This window comes from Pseudopipra pipra, chromosome 3, assembly GCF_036250125.1.
Source record: "Pseudopipra pipra isolate bDixPip1 chromosome 3, bDixPip1.hap1, whole genome shotgun sequence".
In the NCBI taxonomy this organism is placed as follows: Eukaryota; Metazoa; Chordata; class Aves; order Passeriformes; family Pipridae; genus Pseudopipra; species Pseudopipra pipra.
In genome coordinates this window covers 46,483,023-46,496,483 of record NC_087551.1, presented here as the reverse complement: position 1 = coordinate 46,496,483, position 13,461 = coordinate 46,483,023, and the positions used below count along the sequence as shown (strand labels likewise).

Here is a 13,461-nt window from a genome sequence, read left to right as displayed (position 1 = left end):
AATACCAAAGTTCAAAGGTCTCTGCAAAATATGAATGTGTATAGATATTTACAGTATTAAGTAAATGGTTGAGGTTCGAGCTTTTGCATCTGATGAGCAAATCTTCAATGGAGAAAGTGTACTTCACATAGTTTAAGGTAACCACTAGAGGAGCATTATTAGTACAAGAAAAGAAAGTCAGAAAGGAGAACGATTGTAGGTGAAGAGAAAGGGGCACAAAAGCTATAAAAAGCAATACCGTAGGATAATGAGGAATAAGGAAAATGGAATTATATGTTTTGATATGAAAAAAAGTCATTTAGATGTCAGGTGGTGCTTTCCAGTTAGAAAATCAGACCATCAGGCTTCAGAATTAGCAAGACTGAGCTCCACATGGAGCTGAGTCAATTGACACACTGCACAGGCAATATCTCAGCTCCCCTCGGTCTCTTCCCTTATGCTGGTGAGCCTGCATTGAGCTCTTTCAGTTCTGTAATCTGGCAGAAAACTATTCAGGTTTTAAAAAAAAAAGTGTTGCCAGATTATCAGGTTGACATAGTTCAGTCGTGGATACAGTGATAGATACAGGAGAACAAAAGTGAGGAAAAGTAGGACTCTGACCACCACTGGTTAAATTGGCTTAAAGTACCACAGGAGTGCTGGTTGAGAGGCTTTTTAAACCTTGAAAAAGAATTTTTGACTCCTTTGACAGCAATGTAAAACCTCAGCCTAATCATCCAGAACTAATTTGTAGTCTGGGAAAAAGTCTTAAGAATAGCATTTTAATTTTTCATGTTCTAGAATTGACTGTTGTATTTTCTAGATAAACTTATCTAAACTTCTTTCCTCTGGAATTATCCTCCCTAAGTTTTCCATCTAATCAATTCCTATTCCATTCTCAGTTTTTCAAAGTCTGAAAAAAGTTTATCAAAGCTTTCTGAACTCAGTCATGCACTGATGCACAGCAGCTTATTTTTACACACTCTGGAAACAAAATTCCATTAATTTATCCATTTATTTGAATCACTTCAGAATTATATGCCTTGCTTTTCACACCTTTTGTATCTTTGTTGTCCATAGTTCCCTTGACTTAAGGAAAAGTACTTCATTTGTCTCTACCCATTAATGATGAGTAAATGAATATTCTTCAGTTACTCTCATAGTATCCAAAAATTTGCATCAGTTTTTAGGGTTTGCTTCAGCCACATCTTGTTACTGAAAGCTTAAAATATATTTATTCTGGTTTTGGCTTTGAATTTTTCTTTCCAATGTATAATTTTTTACACACATTAATGGAGGTTTTTAACGCAAAGTGCTATGTACAAGAATATAGTCCATAAAATTAGAGACTATGCAAATTTAGGTATTATTTTGAAATATTCATGAGATTCTGAAACTCAGAAGATTAAGAGGGACTAAGGTGATTTATCTTGTTGTAGAAAATGTATTTTAAGCTGCTTTTGCTTATGAGTGTGCACCTTATCTACTGAAATATGAAAGTATAATTCTGCTCTATAATTCTCTGAAAGACTATTTAATTGTACATGTTTCTAACATCTAACTCTAAAGAGTTTGTTTCTCTTAATGATTGGATTAGAACAATAAAAGTTTAGAGAACAGGAGTATCGGAACCAATATTTGAGCAGATTTAGATAGATGTGAAGAATTGAGGAGGAAATCTAGAAATGGGACAGTTTTACTTGTATAACAAGGAGTCAAGGATCATTCTGAAAGCAGGTGGAAATCACATATCAATATGCAGTTGATAGTATGATATGGAGTGAGAGTGATGGGCAAGGCGCCAGTAGTGAATGTGTAGAAAGAAATTGTTACCACTGGAATGGTGTGGTGTTATTAGGGTGGATTAATATTTTTAATATCAACATTGCTTGTTCTCTGCAAAGTTCATACAGTATGTATCTGGCATTTAAGGTTAGTTAGAAGGCTACAGGGGAGATGCTACATAGAAATATTGCAGTAGTATCCTGTCAAGAGTGGTTTCCTGAGCATGACATGACAGCATTAGATCCAGGATGGCTCAGTGACTGTGGTTTGTTTCAGCCACAGTTCAGGTATTCAACTGCTTAGAAAAAGCAAAAGGAAAACCATTAAATAAAGTTTTGGTATAATATCTGACCTAGAGTCTGTAGCAAGCTGTTCAGATTCAACAGTATAAAACATGCAAAGATCAGCAACAAATAGAAGCACAGAAGTCTTGATTTTTTTTTCCCCAGTATTGCCTTTAACTTGTAGTGAAATTTGATCAAATTTATACTGTGAGTCCTGCTAAATGGTTACTTTAGTGTCTGTGTCTGCTGAGGAGGCAGATTTTTAAATTAGTGTGTAGAACAGTAGGGAAGAATGGTGAAATTAATTATTTAAGATAGGCCCGATTATATGCTTCTCTCATTCTAGGACAGAAAATTACACTTAAAGAACTTAATTGTCTTATCGTGTATAGAAAACAAATTCTAATTAGTAGATTCTGGTAATGTAGCATTTTAGGAAAAAAGAAATGAAAAAATTCTGCTCAGGTTAACCAGTCCTTTATTTTGGCAAGTCTGTAGTCTGATCTCATGATGCCAGTACCTTCTGGATAGACGACTACATCATGTTTGTTATACTACAGTCTCATTTCTTTATGTGAACTGTCATTACCTGTACTTGCTTGTGATAGATAGAGTTCTGAAACATGGGCAACATACAAAACTGGTAGACTATTATTTATGCAAGGCATCTGAATAATCTTGCACAGGAAGAAAAAAGTGTAGGTTTTACTGTAGACTCCAGAAAACACTTTTTATGGTGTGGGGTTTTTTTTCAGAATGTAAGGGGTTTTTTTAAAGCACTGGTAATACTTCCGCAACTAAATTGTTTTTGCTGTTGATGTCCTCTACTTTCAATAAAAAGTATTTATAATCTGATTTTACAATATGTAGCAGAATGAAATTTTGTTCTATGAGGTGGAATATCATAAGAAACTGCTTTTGTATTACTACGCTATGAAAAATAGGTGGTTTGTCAAAATCTGGATGTCAAAAACTGACCTTTAGGTATATAATAAATTCCCAAAGCCCAAGAGGTGAATATCTTGAAACGTTTTGAAGCTGGTTTAATTTTCTTTGATGCAACCAATGGGTCTTACTCCAACTTTGAGTTCTATTTTTTTTTTCCTGAGAACTGTGATGAATAATTAAAATCAAACTTGCATGTGTTTGAATTATTTTGGATGATTACACTAGAAAATTATGTGACTGCATTAAAAAAAAAAAGTCAAATTATCATCACTTCTGTTATTCTGGAGTTGTTACAAGAAACTGAAGTATGTTGCATGATTTTTAATGATTTACTAAGAATCCACTAATCTTTTGTAACTAAAATTGCTAGGATTAATGGAATTGATTACAAAATTAAAATCTGTTGCATGTATATTTTTATGTAATACTTGGAGATGCCAAAAGTATTTTGGCTAATTGAGACTTTATAAGGCTTTTAAAAATATTTTTAATGCTAAATTTGTTATGTAGAAATAAAATAATTATACAGACTGATAGGAGAAACTTCCATGCCTTCTCTCAGCTCCTATGTGACAGCAGGGCTAGCTGGAGTCAGTTTATCATCAAAGGTGTGCTTCATTAGCTGATACTCTTTAACTGATGGACAACTCCCAGCACACACTTGTGGCTGGCTGCTCCATGCAGCTCATGCTCCTAATGGCAGCCTTCAACGGCAGGAGTGGCTTGCCTTTGCCTCTCCTTGGGGCAGGAAAGGTCACTTCCCATTGCAATAGCCACAGGTTAGGGCTGTGTCTGCGAATGAGGTAACGTGGTGAGTTGGTCAGGTGTGCCTGGCTGTGGTTTGGGTCCGTGGGGAAGAGGCACTCCTCAAAGGCCCTTTGTGCTGGCCTCTGCCAGGCAGCGCTGGGTTCCTGCTCCTGTCTGTGGAAAATAAGGGTTGGCTGGTCTCTAAAAGCTGAAAAGAAAGCTCAGTAAATAGCAAAGAAAGCCTTCTCCCTAGCAACATGCTGCCTTGAGCAGCCTGAGCCTTCAAACGGAAGGTCATATGATTGACATATTTGTCCTCTAAAGAAAATGCACACAATTAGTTTTTTCACTTCTCTGTATTTTTAAGCAGTGTGAAAGTGGGTTTTAGCAGCCGTATAAGGGAGAAGACTGGCCAGTCAGAGTATTACCACCCCCTCCTTCTGGACTTCATCAGCTCTAGGAGTTCAAGAACAGAAAAGGCATCTGTGGTGTTTCTGGAAGAGCTAACTTCGATTTTTAAACAGTAATTAAACACTGGTATTAGAGTACCGGTAAAGTGCACATAAGACACATATGTGATGTTAGATTCAGCAGAGCTATGGGCTAATCATACACTTGAAAGCAGTTGGAAGTAATTGTGAGCTTTTGGGACTCATTCACTTTTTAGCGGCTGTTGAGAGTTACTGCAAGTATATACTGAGTGTGTAACTCCTTTTAAACTTCCAGTGTTCTGTTTCCTTAACTGGACTAGAAATTAAAAAAAAAAAAATTGGTTGAATTTTGGGGCATCTTGTATTTAAAAAACATATTATTTCTCTAGATGGTAGCTTTATGCAGAGTGAAACAGTCATTAGATGACTCCACCTTAGAGGTTGCGTGTGTGCAGAAGACAGTTAGTTTGACAATAAAACAATTCATGCAAACATTTTACAAAAGGGAATGTTGGTGAAATGCAGAAACAGTTCTTTTAATCACATTTAGCTGTTATGATTTCTGTTGAAAATGTGACTGGAGAAATAAGTGTGACAGTCGAATAAGCTATTGGAAGACCACTGCTCCCTGAATACTAACATTTAATTGAAGAAGCCTAAACATTCATGGGTTTACCCTTTATTGTAACGTATTAATTTGTTTTAATTAGTATTACATTTTCAGGATATATCAAGCTGAAGATAAAAATGTCTTAAAAATTACCACTGCAGCTTGAATTCCCATGTGGTAGTCTGCAGCCCCTGAATCCTGTGTTTAATGAAACACATAAGAGAAGGTACACTTGAAAGATGTGTACTAATTCACAGCAACAGTCTTTGTGCTCCTTGTCACCAGCAGTTAGTTTTCTTCTGTGGGTCTAAAAAGAGAGACTTCTCACATTCTTTCTTTGTTACTAAATTTGATATGAAATGTCATTTTTCTTTTATTATTTCTGGATGGGAACAGATTAAAAGCATAATGGACATGTCTTCCATTTGAAAACATGGGGTACCATTTCGGTACCATTTTGAAAATGAAAGGCTTTGTTTATGTACTAAACCTTTAGCGTAGCTGGAAAGAAAAGAGCCAGGCATGGGGAGCTCTAGAGTTTCCAACAAAATACTAGTTTTGAAACCCTTTAATGGGGTTTGTCCATGTGCCTGGTCCCATCTTGCCCTCCCCCCTCCATATTCCCACCTGCTCTAGTATCTGAGTTTGGTGTCTGCACTTCAGGGAAATTTACAGCCATTTGAAGTGTATAAATCCTAACTTTGAATAGAAACCTCCTGGGATGACAGAGGGAAAATAAATGTTAAAGGTCAGACTTACCTGCAAGTATTTTAATTAATCATTCAATTGTTATATTTCTAACAACTACCTCTAATTTGTACCTGTTAGAACAACAACCTTGGTTGTAGGTAGTTTTGGAGCATATGTTAGTTAAATTATTTTTATAATTTATGTAAAACTCAGGATGGGTTAAAGAATTTGTCCCGATATCAGTGGACTGTGTCAATACTGTCTCACAGTGTTTTGGCACTGTTTAGTCAGTTCCAAAGGCTACAGCTAGAATAAAGACTTGCATAATATAGGTCATGTTTGCATTCTCTGTTCAGATTCCTAGGATGTTCGTGGTACCCAGGATATTGCTGATAGAGCTATATGTGGGAAATTTGTACCACAGGCTTGCCTTGTACTATCTTAATTCAGTGTGCTTGTAGTTTAACCCCCATTTTCAGAATAGAACTAACCAGTGAGGAGGAATGTTGAATGTCTAGCATTCCAAAATTACCAAAAATAAAGTGTTCAGCTCTGACAGTTTTTTTAACTGGGCATGCACATTGCTAAAAATAGGTCTAATGCTTTAGATGGCATTATTGATTGATATTTCATTTGAATCTTAATACAAATATCAGCAGATGTCTTTGTTTACAAATCTGAATGTATTAGCTCAGTTGGTTAGAGCATGGGTGCTAATAATGACAAGGTTATGGATTCAGTCCCCATATGAGCCATTCACAAAGAGCTGGACTTCATGATCCTTGTGGGTCCCTTCAAACTCAGAATATTCTGTGTTATTATAATTCTGTCTTTTTAAAAACATTTTGGATGGTACTGTACAAATGTGGTTTTTTTTCCTTTAGGGTATTTTGGGGTTTAGTTTGAATATATGTGTAATGAAAGATACATTCCTCTTCTGGAGCCTTATGAATTGCTAAAGCTGTTGTGTGTGGCGTATAGAGATTCTTGTCACTGATTTTATTAACAGCATTAAAACAGTTGCAAGGAAAAGAGAAATGATAATTAAAAAAAAAAGACTTAGCAAAAAGCAAGTTCTGAAATTGAGTACTGTTGAGGGTCTAACTTAACTTGCCCAAGGGACCTTTTTTTCCTTGAAAGCCCAAACCCGTGTGATTTAAATATGAACCCATCACGTCTGTCCTGAAGAAATGTTAGGATAGACATAAAAATCTGTTAAGGTCAAGCAGAATGCTGCTGGTGATTCTCCCTGCCCCAGCATGTTAACAGCTAGTATATGAGGTATACGATGAAGCAAACATGCAAGTCCCACGGATGCTATATTTCATCCTGGCTTATAAAATGCACTTCATGCAGATTTTCTGTACCTTATCTGTATTTTCTTCTTGCAGAAATGGAAAGTGGGGGAGAGAGGGTATAAGGACTCTAAAAAATATTACTGGTGAGCCAAGGATCATGATTAAACAGGGATATGTCAGATAAGGTGATGTGAAGTGAAAAAAGATACACTGCCTTTTCCCCGTAGTGTATCTTTAACATTATGACCAATGAATTTTTCAAGTGAAACACCACAGTCTTCTTTGCATATCATTTGAACTGAGAGCTTGCTTTGAAAAAGATAAGCAGACTGTGTTGCCCAGAAGAAATAATGATGCTAATTTATCTTTACCTGTCCTCATAGACATAGCAGTATGCAGCAATGTTGAAAAGGAAATAGGGAAATAACTGAGCTATAGTTTACCACCTATTCAGTGCCATAATATTGTTGATGACATAGAGAACTCTGAGAAGTATGGCTGGTCTGGAAGTCTGTCTCAAAAGTATTTGGGAAACTTTCCTACAATGTAAGAATAGCTGCCAAACTGCCAGAAGAGACCTCCTTGGCAAATACTCCTCAGCTCAAACAAAGCTATGGTGAATGCTTTCTGCTCCATCACTCTCAGAAGTGTATAATCAAGGATGAGAAAGTCCAAGTTACGTATGTTTACCAACAGCTTCTAACTATCAATATTTACATTCTGGGCATGGGAATCTTGAAGGTCTTTGCCAGATTTTTTGAAGGAAAGGAATGATGAGATGTTTTCTTTTAATACTGAGTAAGAGAGTAGTTTAGCAGAACTACAAGCATTTACAAAAGTGAAATCTAATCTCTTGCAGTAAATAATTGATTAATAGTTGAGGTAGTCCCATTCAGAGTCTCTTAAAAAGCTCTTTTTTGTATTTTACATCTGGTTACCTGTCATCTTGCCTGGGATTTTGTTGCTATAGATACATTAGGAATTAAAAAAGACCTTCCAAATATAGATTGTAAGTGTATATCCTTTAGCTTCAAAAATTCTGACATGTTAGCCTTTATACTATATTTTACAATATATTGATACCTGAGATTGTTTTTTTGTTTAATATGTGTATATCCAGGAATTTGTAGTATATTGTTTCTAAGGTTTTTTGTTGATAAATTATGAATGGAAGGTTTTTGTCCCTGGATAGAGACATTCACGTGTAACGTTTGACCGGACCATGGTATGTTAGGAATACTTACTGATCTACAAGTGAATTGCAGTGGAACATTTTTCTTTGTCAGGGAGATAAAAGCATTCTAGAGCCCAGAGAATCCAACTAGTGTCACAGTGCAAACATCCAAGCTGCAGCTGTTCCGGCTGTGTAGCAGCTGGGGACTGATGGAAGGCAGGGTGACAGACCCCTGAGGAGCAGCACTGCCACCTGGATAAGTAGGTTAAGATCAATGACAGTAAAATATTTCAGTGGTGCTATTATGTTTTACAAAAATTCGTATTAAATTAATAAATTACAGGTGGCTTATATGATACAGATGGGCAGTCTAAAGAATAATTCAAGTCTTCATATTTAATGTGTATATTTCCAGGTGGTGGAAAAGTTGTTTATTTTTTGTGGCAATTATAAATTACTTTTCCATTTGAGGAAGAGTTTTAAGTATCTGATCTTGTTCATTAGTATAGTGTTTTTCCATAACTGCCAAGTTCTCTACCCTTCTGTTTGGAGTGTGTGTAAAATTATTTAATGCCTTACCTGCATACTAGAAAGTATAATGTGTGACTGGAAGAATTCTCTACTTGAAGTAAATGTGTAGAAAAGCATATGGACTTGGACAAAATGTGGTAGCTGGAAGAGTTCTCTCCGAGGGTGGCAGGAAAGGTGCAAAGCTGCTGTTGAGTGTTGCTGTTTAACCAACAGTAGTGTGGGGCGGGCAGGAAGGCAGGTCCGCGTGAGAGGTTGCCGAGGTGCTTGGAAGGTAAGTGCTCTTCGGAGCTCTTGTGTTGCTGAGGCCACCTGATCATTCTTCCCATGAGCCTGTTGGGACAGGCCTGCTGCAGTTGGCAGGGGATTATTTTTTGGCCTTTGTGTTTGCAGTTGACGTAACTATCGTTTTACTTTACCGCAATTTCCTCTTCCCACTTGGTGCTCCTGCTCTGAGCCTTAAAGGACAGCCCTGGAAAAGCTTATAAAGGACTGATCCCTTAAACTAAGCCAGACTTGGCTGCATGTGGTGCCAGACAGTAAAACTGTCTGCTGCCTTTCCTAGGGCTGGGCTCACTTCAGTTCATGAGAATTCAACTGAAGTGCAGGGATGTGACAGGCTTGAAAAAATGTCATCCAAAATGCATGACATTTGGAAGCTAGACTGTCAGTGAAAGTCACTAATATCACCTAAATAAGTGTATCCATTTGTTATGCATTTAGAAAAAAATGTATCTGTTATGTTTTCCAAAGTGGTTACTTTAAAAGAAATTGAGCATTATATGGGGAAAGTATCTACGTTGGTACAGATACGTTGAAAGCCTTCCCTTTCAGCATTAGTACTAATGAGAATTGAAGTACCTTCTGAGACTTAGCTGAGTGAGACTGTGAGGCTCAAGAAGCTCTGTCAGGATAAAGCATCCCTACTATCACACAAATAAGTGGAGTGTTTGGTTTCTGAATTGAGTGAACTGCAGTCGTGTTCCTTTTGGATCCAGCAGCAGTATGGCAGGGCAGTGTGGGCACTGACTGTCTCTCCTGGATGCTAGCTTGTGGATCTCTGCTCTGTCATAAACGTTGCTGCTTGATCCTTCTTTTATTTTAAGATAGTACCTTTCTTCTCTACTGTAATTTGTTACAGGCTTCTCAGAGTTGACTGTACACAGAATCTAACAGTCTAATCTGTCACCTTTGAAAACTGATGTCGTCTTCTGAAGTCCTTCATCAACATAGCACAGTGAAGGCATTTACATTTGGAGTCTGCATGCGTCTGTCTGCCACTTTGATAACATGTGTATCTAGTTGTGTGTATGTTTTGTATATAAATAAGAAGTTAAACTGTATGATACTCTTCAGGGTGTACTGTGTGTGTATGAGAATCTGAGACATTTCAGTGCCTAAAAATAATTTCAGAAGTGTTAGTTAAACAAAAGGATTCTCTAGGGATCTTAGAATATCTGAGGTTGAAGTACAGCTTGGACATTGATAATGAAAAGAATTCCTTAGTGTTTTTTCTGAGCCCCCCATTTCATGACATGAAACAAGCTCTTACTAATAGCAGTTTATTGTATTCTTCCTTTTTCTTTTTAATTTTTTTATTTTATTTTTTGTGAAACTGTCAGTTTTGTCCAGTGTAGGGAAGACAGTTGTGGTTTTAACTGGGCATTTGTAGGGTCAGTGCTGTGTATTTAGTTTGAAATTTAGGAAGTGTTTCCCCAGAGACTTTACAAAGGTGGCACTTGTTACTAGTGTTTTGAGTCTTGAGACTATTAATCCTACTCTGATAAAGGATTATCTGTTAAGCAAGTTACTTAAAATGATAGTTCTCACTGCCATTTGGTCTCCTTTAGGTCTGTTTATTGCTTGCCCAAGTAGAGTGGAGCTACTCTGAAGAGTATGGGGCCATGTGTTTAAAAATCAGTAACCCCCGGTGTCTGTGCGGGGTTGGCTTTGTTAGGATTTACTACTTGCACCTCTTCGGTGTTTGCATTCAGTGAGCAGTTGCAAGTGCTTACATTTAAGGAATTACGTTTCAAGATACCATTTAAGGAGTTTTTTTCTTAATCTGCATGTTTCATTGTACATGATAAATAGAAGGAAAGCACTGGAGATTTAAGAGGATGAGAAGTTTGAGGCAATCACTTGAGCTTCAACTTAGTAATGCAAATCTGGCTTTTAAGTGACCTTATTGATGTTTGCTCAAAGTAGCTTCCTTTCGGTACAAATGACTGAGCTTTGTTGCAGCTATTGTACAGGTAATGTACTGTCCCTTTAGAGATTGCCTTTGTATCCCTGATGCAACCTCTCTTCGCTTTAACAGAGTGCCTGCAGAAATGCCTGGAGCTAAGATAGATCGAGTCGTGTGCCTTACTCGATCATTTGTCAGCAAAGAAGCGAGAGGATAGAGCAGGCAAAAACATGTGCTCCTTGCTCTCTCCCAGCTCTTGGAAATTTGAGGTATTGGCTACTGGTGAATGATGTTCAAGTGGAGATCTTGATGCCAGAGAATGTAGGACACGACAGAAGTGTCTGAAAGGGTCCCGACCACTTCTGTGACTTCACCTTGAGGAGATGTGGCAAGTGACTGTTTCAAGTTTAGGATGCGAGGGGGTGACAGGATTTTAAGCAATACCAGTAGAGTGGTGCAAATAGTGCTAAGCACCCAGGTCTTATGGAGATAGTATTGTATAATAAACAGTGCCATCTTCTGGGAGGAGTCGGAACGATGACCTTGTGGTCAGCTTTAAAGGTGTTAAGTGGTTTGGTTGGGTTTTTGTTTGGGTTGGATTTTTTCTTCCTAATAAGTGCTTTAAAAATCAAAGTACCAAAAGTCAAAAGTTAGTGTTAATGTCTGGTAATGCAAGTCCACATCTTACATCTCTGATTTGTTACTGATGCAGTCTTTAAGGAAAAGTTTTAAGCAATGTTTTGGGGTCGGTTTAAAAGAAGAGAAGTTTATCAACAGCTGAGAAGTAGTCCAGAGAAGTAAATCTCAAAAATAAAAATCAAGGACTTTGTTTGCTTTGTTTGATGAAGTCCATTATTGTTTTCATAAACATACTTTGTAAAACCTGGGTAATCTTTTTTTATAGAAAGCAATAGTGACCTACAGGAAAACGTTAAAGATCCAAAGTAAGACTAATTACTTGGACTTATAGCTCCTTCTTTTGGATAAAAATGTTTTCTGTCTGACAAAATTATTATCCTATAAATAGTTATATAGGGAAATATTCACTGTGGTGCAAAATCTGGGATTAGAGTTGCTAAAATTATCCTAGCAAGTGGAATGTAAGATTCAGCATTTACTGAGACTTATTAATGGTGTAGATCAATCACCTGAAGTCTTATTTGGAGGAAGTGAGCAATTTTAGTAACGTTAATGGAACTGTATGGGAGATGCAGCTGACATTGTGAGGAAGTTTTCTTGTTGCACACTTTCAAATAAATAAATACATGAACACAAACAAAAAGCCAATAACAGTGTAACTGTTATGGGGGGAGAGGAAAAGATGAATCAATGGTAAAAAAAAAATCTTTATTGCTAAAATAATTAGATAAGGTATATCCAGAATGACAAGAATTTGTGAGCTCTGGATAGGGAGATAGATTTGGAATTGTTTTTATTGTGTCATGATTGCCTAGGTAATTTATCAGCAAAGATGCAATGAAATAATAGTTTCTTTTAAAAATAGGAGATACAATTTTGCATTTAAAATGTAATTCTGTTCTGAGTATCTCATGTTAAGCTTGCTAGAATTGGTATATTTTGTATTGCAAAGGGTCTCATTTTAATGGCTATGGAGTCTGAGGTTTCTGGATACTACAGTACTTAACTGTACAATTAATTTGTAGCTAAAATGGTACTTGAATGTGCATTTGCTTTTTCAGTACTAGTGTCAGCTTGGTCTGTCATACAGTATTTAATATATAAAGAAAATATCTAATTTTCAGTACATTCTGAATGTTTAACAACGACATAAATTATTACTGTTTGATAATCTAGGTTTTTATGCAAGCCCTCAGTATTACAGTTAGGACTTTCAGTTTCTGACGTCTGAAAGAAATTTAGTGTTGACCCATCTTACCATGTTGATTTTATGTTGTTGATAAAAATCAGCTGTTAAAATTTCCATTGCAAGGTGTGGTGGCCCTTGAACACACCTCACAATAAGTACTGTATTTGCTTAGATAAAATTTTAAAACTATTTTTGTCTTGTAATTTAGTAAATTCCTTATCCTTAGTATGCATGACAGTACGTTGCTGCAAACTAGCCTGAAAATATATTTCTCTATACATTTGGAACAGTGCTATGAGTTAGTTATGCTAACTCATAACTACTTTGAGATGACGTTTCACTGGTGCAGTGCTTTAGTAGACAGTTATTGGTGGTGATTGCTATTCTTTGTGGCTTTTAATTCTGTTCTTTTGTTATCACTCATGCCCTTGGAAATATGAGTTCAAACCTCTGTAAGAGCTGTAAGAGAGGTGAACAACTCTCTCTGAAACTAGACTTCAGATTTTCAGAGTGGATGGCTCAGTATGTTATTATACAGGTTCCCATTAACTTGGAAAATACTGTTCCAAATACCTGCAAAATATTGTGTGAATAGATAAGTAAAAATGTAAGAAACTCAGTTTAGCAAAGGAAGAATGCAATGCAGCTGACAGTGAAGCTGCCCTTTTTTGCATCTGAGAATTTCAGCAGTGACATTCTATACAAGAAGCAAGGGGTAACCTAACATTAAAGTAGACATTGACCATCTCTCTGGGGTTTCCTATATTATAACTATGTTTTCTGCATGTTAGAGTGTAGACTAAACAAATGGTAGTATTTCTGGAAAGACAGGTCAAAAAACACCTGGTCTTAAAACTGAAATTATACTATTAGAAAAGTTTTGTTATTAACTGAAAAAGCGAGCCCTTTTTTACTGAACACTACTTAATATTTATGCAACCTGCATGATACCAGTGGAGTGGATAACTTCA

The 13,461-nt window shown here is 36.7% G+C and overlaps 1 protein-coding gene across 11 annotated transcripts in view; it reads left to right on the top strand.

The window, feature by feature from the left end:
* QKI (QKI, KH domain containing RNA binding) overlaps positions 1-13,461 on the top strand; it is a 152,992-nt gene that overhangs the window by 125,696 nt on the left and 13,835 nt on the right. The gene's annotated exons all lie outside the window — the stretch shown is intronic.